At 45.5% G+C, this 6,054-nt stretch overlaps 1 protein-coding gene across 1 annotated transcript in view; it reads left to right on the top strand.

Moving 5' to 3' along the window:
- The first annotated feature begins 4,610 nt into the window (after positions 1–4,610).
- LOC126323215 (SET domain-containing protein SmydA-8-like) overlaps positions 4,611–6,054 on the top strand; it is a 111,029-nt gene continuing 109,585 nt past the window's right edge. The window contains exon 1 of the mRNA XM_049994615.1: positions 4,611–4,696. The gene's annotated coding sequence lies outside the window, so the exon portion shown is untranslated. The remainder of the gene's footprint in view (positions 4,697–6,054) is intronic.

Raw genomic sequence — 6,054 nt, 5'->3', positions numbered from 1 at the left:
TTACAAACAATTTCAGATAGAACAAATTTTAAGGAGAAATATATATATATATATATATATTTAAAATAAAATCAATATTCGAAATTCTAATTTATCACGGCTGAAGGCCGTTTTGTAAAATTTGTAAAATTTAAAAAGAACTGAATTAATACACGGACGATGGCCTCGCACAGTAGTTCAAACTAAAATGAAAATCACAATCTATAACAGACAGAACAAGTGGTGGTCAGAAGTGTTCCAAGGGTCAGCCTGAGAAGGTAGCTCAAACGTAAGTTGAGGTGAGACAGGCAGTCAAGAGTTGCAGTTAAATAATTGGATGGCAACCCAAACTAGGCACGGCCCAAGGACCGACCAACAATTTAACCAATCCCCTTCCGGCCGTAGTGGCCGAGCGGTTCTAGGCGCTACAGTCTGGAAACGCGCCACCGCTACGGTCGCAGGTTCGAATCCTACCTCGGGCATGGTTGTGTGTGATGTCCTTAGTTAGGTTTAAGTACTTCTAAGTTCTAGGGGACTGATGACCTCAGAAGTTAAGTCCCATACTGCTCAGAGCCATTTGAAGCATTTGAACCCTTGTGTCGGACCAACGGCACAAAGATGGAAAATATTGACCGAGCCCTACATCTTCAGAAATTGACGTCTAAAAAAAATCAAGGGAACAATAAGCGGTCTAAGTACAATATGACCCAAACTACTTAAAAGACTATCGAACTACACGCTGTGCCGGACAGCATCAACACGACGACGAAAGGTACCTTGCCGGAAAATTATGCTAACGACCAGGGCAGGTAACTGGGGCGTTAACGGCCACAGGGCAGAAAATACCGCTGGTGCACTTCACTGGCAAGTAATAGTCAATTTAATAATTAATCACAATATAGGAAGACGATTGCAAGATTTCACCAACTCCAACACATCATACGTTGTTGCTAGCCAGAACGGCCCAGGGAGCAACAACCCGCAAATGGACGAGGAGCTGTCACAGCAGTTGAGGTTTCATAATAGATTAACTGATCATTCAACTTCAGCGTCCAGCTTCGGTTCTAAACATTCATGGTGGTGTCTGATTCTACTATATCGTGTCCCCCTACCACTTTCGCGCAAAGACGCTCTGAGCGTGTTTTTTAGGGAACTAGTTTGAACCTGGGACCTGTTGCTGGTAAGGAGACGCCAGACCACACATGACATGTAGAATTCAGAAGAGTTCAGTGAGGCTAGCGATAATATAATCAAATGCTTAATGATCTCAGCGTCAGCTCCACTGCACTCCCTGTAAAAGAATCTTAATACTAACTAAATTTAGTGGAAAGGGTTCAAGGCTTTCCTATTTTTAGTTAGCTGGTAAAATAATGTCGAAAAATCAGTTAAGTTTACCATTGGTAACTTTATTCTACTCACAAAACATCATTTATAAATTGCAATATAGATAAAAGGAAATGTTTCAATACAGGATGGTAAAAACCAACTGCGTTCAACAAAAATGTGAACGAATATTCCCTGAATGGGTTTCCAAGTTCTACAATCGATCGAAGGATGACCTATGCCATATCACATCTATATTCTAGGTTAAATTTAAGTTTCACAAAAGAAAAAACTATCAAAATGGTCTACAGTGACCCTCAATTATCTTTAATTACTTATTTAACTTGTCGTAAATTACAGTGGCTGATGTGGCTTCCCAATAACTATATAAAAGAAAAATCATCGCGTTTCAGATCTTTTCTTCAAGTGGCAAATGTGAACACCATGAGTTTTAATTAACGATCGACACTAGTATTACGCAAAAAGAGGGTGTAACAGATGAGACTTCTGCAGTTCTGAGTGAAGCCTTATGCGCTCGAAAATGCGGCATCGCGTGCGTTCATTACCTTGTCGGTGTTTAAGCAGCGTCAGGGCGGCAGCGGCCGGCGGCACAGCTCCGCTCACATCGCCATCTCGGAAGCAACTCTCCTCTAACTTCTCCTTACTACAATTTACCGAAGTTAGTTTAAAAAAACTATCTGGCTATGTTTTCATCTGACCAATCAGGGTCTCAATGTTAACCTTAAGCTCCGCCTACAAAAATTCTGTCTATCCAATAAGAAACGTTATACTTTTCGTGGTGGGGCAATGTTTTTAAAGTTTGCGACGTAACAGAGACGCCAAAAAGTCTCACGCTAAAACCTGCAGCTAGTGTGGTCCTTTTAGCGTTATCGTAAGATCTATACTGCTCTTCTGGAGGGCTCTATCTTTTAACATGGGCTGGGGAGTGATCCTAATGTAACAGACACGCGAAAAAGTCTCACGCTAAAACTTGCGGGTGGTAGTGGCCCTTTTTGTGTTATCGTAAGATCTATACTGCTTTTCTGGAGGGCTCTAGCTTTTAACATGGGCTGGGGGTGATCCTTGACGTACCTGAGACGCGAAAAAGCCTCACGCTAAAACGTGCGGGTTGTATAGTCGTACAGGTAGGCTCGCAGCGTGGGTGCCCAGCCCCTCCCTTATCTAGCTTAACACGGTTCTGCTCTCGGCTTCTGTCCTCGTTTCTCCCCTCGGAACTGCGTCTGCCTCACGGTGGGAAGGTACGACATGCATTTAGGCATTCTTGTGTTAGTCTGTGGTATTCCATTCGCTCACTCGTTACTCGTATTACTTTGGTTAATTTAATGTCACGATTTATTCGGAGCTATGTGACATACTACTGGATTTGCTTATCATGTCAGGGTTTTCATGTAAGGTGTTGGATTTGCCTGACACCTTACACGGTGGGCAACAAACTTCGTTGTTACCACAGCTAGCGCCTCATGATCCGACAGTACGTGCACGCCGCAAGTGGTCCGGGCTTGGCCTCGCGCCCGGAGACTTCCTCACTGATCAGTCGCAACCGACTGACTCAGTCCAGCACGCACACAGCATTAAAATAACTGCTCAGTCAAACCACACAAGCTACACACGCTTCCGCGCAACACTTCCACAAACAACTTGAACAATACTAAAACCAGTCACTGTGGAACAACTAGGAGGAATCACAAGTCGACACACACACACACACACACAGAGAGAGAACCCGGTAGCGGTCGGCGACCAAATACACGTCGTTCGATGAGACGACCGACCGAACCAAGGTCGTCCCCATTCAAGTCACGTATGCCGCCAACAGTTGGGCGAGTCATGGCTGTCCGGACCTCACTGCTGCTCCGTCCACACTGAACTCTGAACTCACGACACATGACGAACCGTAAATACTAGCAGTCGCTCCAAAGATGGTATGACAGTGCTCTTATCGATAAGCGCTGCTGCTGCCACTCACAGGCAGGCAAGCCAGCAAGTTAGCGGTGCCAGTAAATCGAAAAAGAAGCGAGACAGAAACCGAAAATGAACGAAGAGATGTCATAGTAGTTGAGGTTTCATAACAGGTTAACTGATCACTCAACTTCAGCGTCCAGGAGCTAGACGTCAAGCAATAGCGGCACGAACACGAACCGCGCACGGCTCATCCCTAGATGTCCAGAACTGAATACGTTGTACCTTTTTAAGATTGAGGGTGAGGCAATTCGCAGAAAACCAGTCAACGGTACTTTTAAAAACTTCTTTTACCGTTCCTTCCGTTTCTATATGAATGTTTGGATTGATTACTCGTACAATACTAGTGTCATCTGCAAAAAGAATTAGTTCTGTTTGTTGTGTATTAGACGAAACGTGGTGTATATATGGGGAACAATAGTGGACCTAGGATTGAAACTTGGGAATCCCATACGTGATTTCTCATCCGATAGAATTGCGTCCCAGGAGTATATTGGTTGAATTACTAAGTACAACTTTGTGCATTCTTTTGGTTAGATATGACACTATCCATTATTTGCCTATACCATGAATTCCATAAAACTTCAGTTTATGCAGGAGAATACTGTGATTCACGGAGCGAAATGCCTTAGACATGTCGCAGAAAATACCAACAGGGGATATTCTGTTAATGAGTGCTGATAAAATCAGGTGAGCGAACATGTAAATGGCGTTTTCAAGAGAGTAACGCACCTGAATCCCAAGCTATGATTTGCTGCGGAGCCGGACGGTGTGGCCGAGCGGTTCTAGGCGCTACAGTCTGGAGCCGCGCGTCCGATACGGTCGAAGGTTCGAATCCTGCCTCGGACGTGGATGTGTGTGGTGTCCTTAGGTAGTTAGGTTTAAGTAGTTCTAGGGGACTCATGACCTCAGAAGTTAAGTCCCATTGTGCCCAGAGCCATTTGAAAGATTTGCTGAGGATATTGTAGTTGCTAAGGTGAGATACTATTCTAGAATGAGATACTATTCTAGAATGCAACACCTTCTTAAGAAATTTTTGCTCATGGAGTATATATACATTACCCACGGAATAAAAAAAGGGGGAAGTAAACATGGAGTAGAACTGAAGCAAGTACAGCTACCCGGCATTGCCACCACTCAAAATGTCGGTCAAATACTGACGTCACGAATTTGTAGCGCAGAGGCGGTCGCCGGCGTGTCCGGAGGCTCGCTTCGCGCCTGCAGAATTAGCCAGAAGAGCGTCCGCTATTTATAATCGCCGGCCGGCACGCCGGGCGCCCGTAAACAGACCGGCGCCGGCGGTCAGTCAGTCGACGAGTGACCAGCGAGCGGGCAGGCCGAGCACGTGCTCTCCACACACTGCAGCGGAGGAGGAGAGGAGGAGGCGACAACACCACCACCACAGCACACGTTTGTAAGTGGGTAAAACGAACAGCCCCCTCCCCCAATCACTTCACTCTGCGAGTCGCCATTCAGCCAAGATTTGAAGGTGTGTGACACGTTTATCTGTGATTTCCTTGTTATCTGATCCAGGAGTAATCTATTTGTTGTTACTCGACAAAGCGAACCGTAGGCGCGGCAGCGGCGGAACTAATGTCGTCACGTGACCAGGTACAGTGAACTCCCAGTTCAAAGCGGTGCGTTTTGCTCCCTCGCCATTGATAGTGCGGAAATCGCCTACCTGTGAAGCCGCGACGGCTTACTGTTAACGCCGTTGAACTTGTTGACGATGAGAAGGAGAGAGCAGTGACAGAGATAATGTCAAATGGTGACTGAACACGAAAGCGTAATTTCGATATAGGATAAATGCTAATTATGACAGCAGCGCACAATGCTGTACAGAGCGGAATAGAAGTATCTATCGCAAGGGAATGCACTGACGATATGGATAGATGTTTTATTAGACAGCAAAGTCCGCAGCTCGCGGTCGTGTAGTAGCGTTCTCGCTTCCCACGTCCGGGTTCGATTCCAGGCGGGGTCAGGAATTTTCTCTGCCCCGTGATGACTGGGTGTTGTGTGCTGTCCTAGGTTAGTTAGGTTTAAGTGGTTCTAAGTTCTAGGGGACTGATGATCATAGGCGTTAAGTCCCATAGTGCTCAGAGCTATCTTAGACAGCAGTTTCTGCGATATTATGAAAAAGAAAGAAAAAATTGGCCAGGCGCGATTAGGACTGCCGTATTGGGGGATCCGTACGAACTTATTTATCTATACAGACAGTTCACACATTCCGGGAATCCAGAACCTCGATCATTTTCGCCTGCTATCGACACGGATACTGGCAAGATATCGGTCCCGAGAGTTCCAGGATTTTTGAGCATGTTTTAATTTCAATAATATAAATGTGACATACAGTCATGCAGGAGGCAGGCTATTATTATAATAATCAGTAGTTTTCCATTCAGGCTGACTTTGTCGCAGTCGGTAATGTCAAATACAAGGCAAGAAATGGTTTTATTCCTCAGATGACGCGTGTCGGAAGTTATCCGTCATCAGGAGCGATTACTGCAAGTATCTTTAGCGTTTCAAGTTGCATGTGAAACAAACACTCGCAGACTATACACTTTCATTCGTGTCGACACTTGTCGAATGTCGCTTTTCCGCTTTCCCTGTATTCTTTGTTTCGCTTACGCCATAGTCCCGCAGCGATTGCAAGGTTGGTGTGGTTGCAACGGATTTGGCTGTGTTAGTGGTAGGAATGGGCGAATACCTTTCCTGCCACCACCCTGTACCCCCAGGACGGAATCAGTGTACCCCAACCGTCTACGTCTCGTA

Source organism: Schistocerca gregaria, chromosome 2 (genome assembly GCF_023897955.1).
Source record: "Schistocerca gregaria isolate iqSchGreg1 chromosome 2, iqSchGreg1.2, whole genome shotgun sequence".
Classification (NCBI taxonomy): Eukaryota; Metazoa; Arthropoda; class Insecta; order Orthoptera; family Acrididae; genus Schistocerca; species Schistocerca gregaria.
Note: the sequence above shows the minus strand (reverse complement) of the source record. Positions and strands in the feature narration are given on the sequence as shown.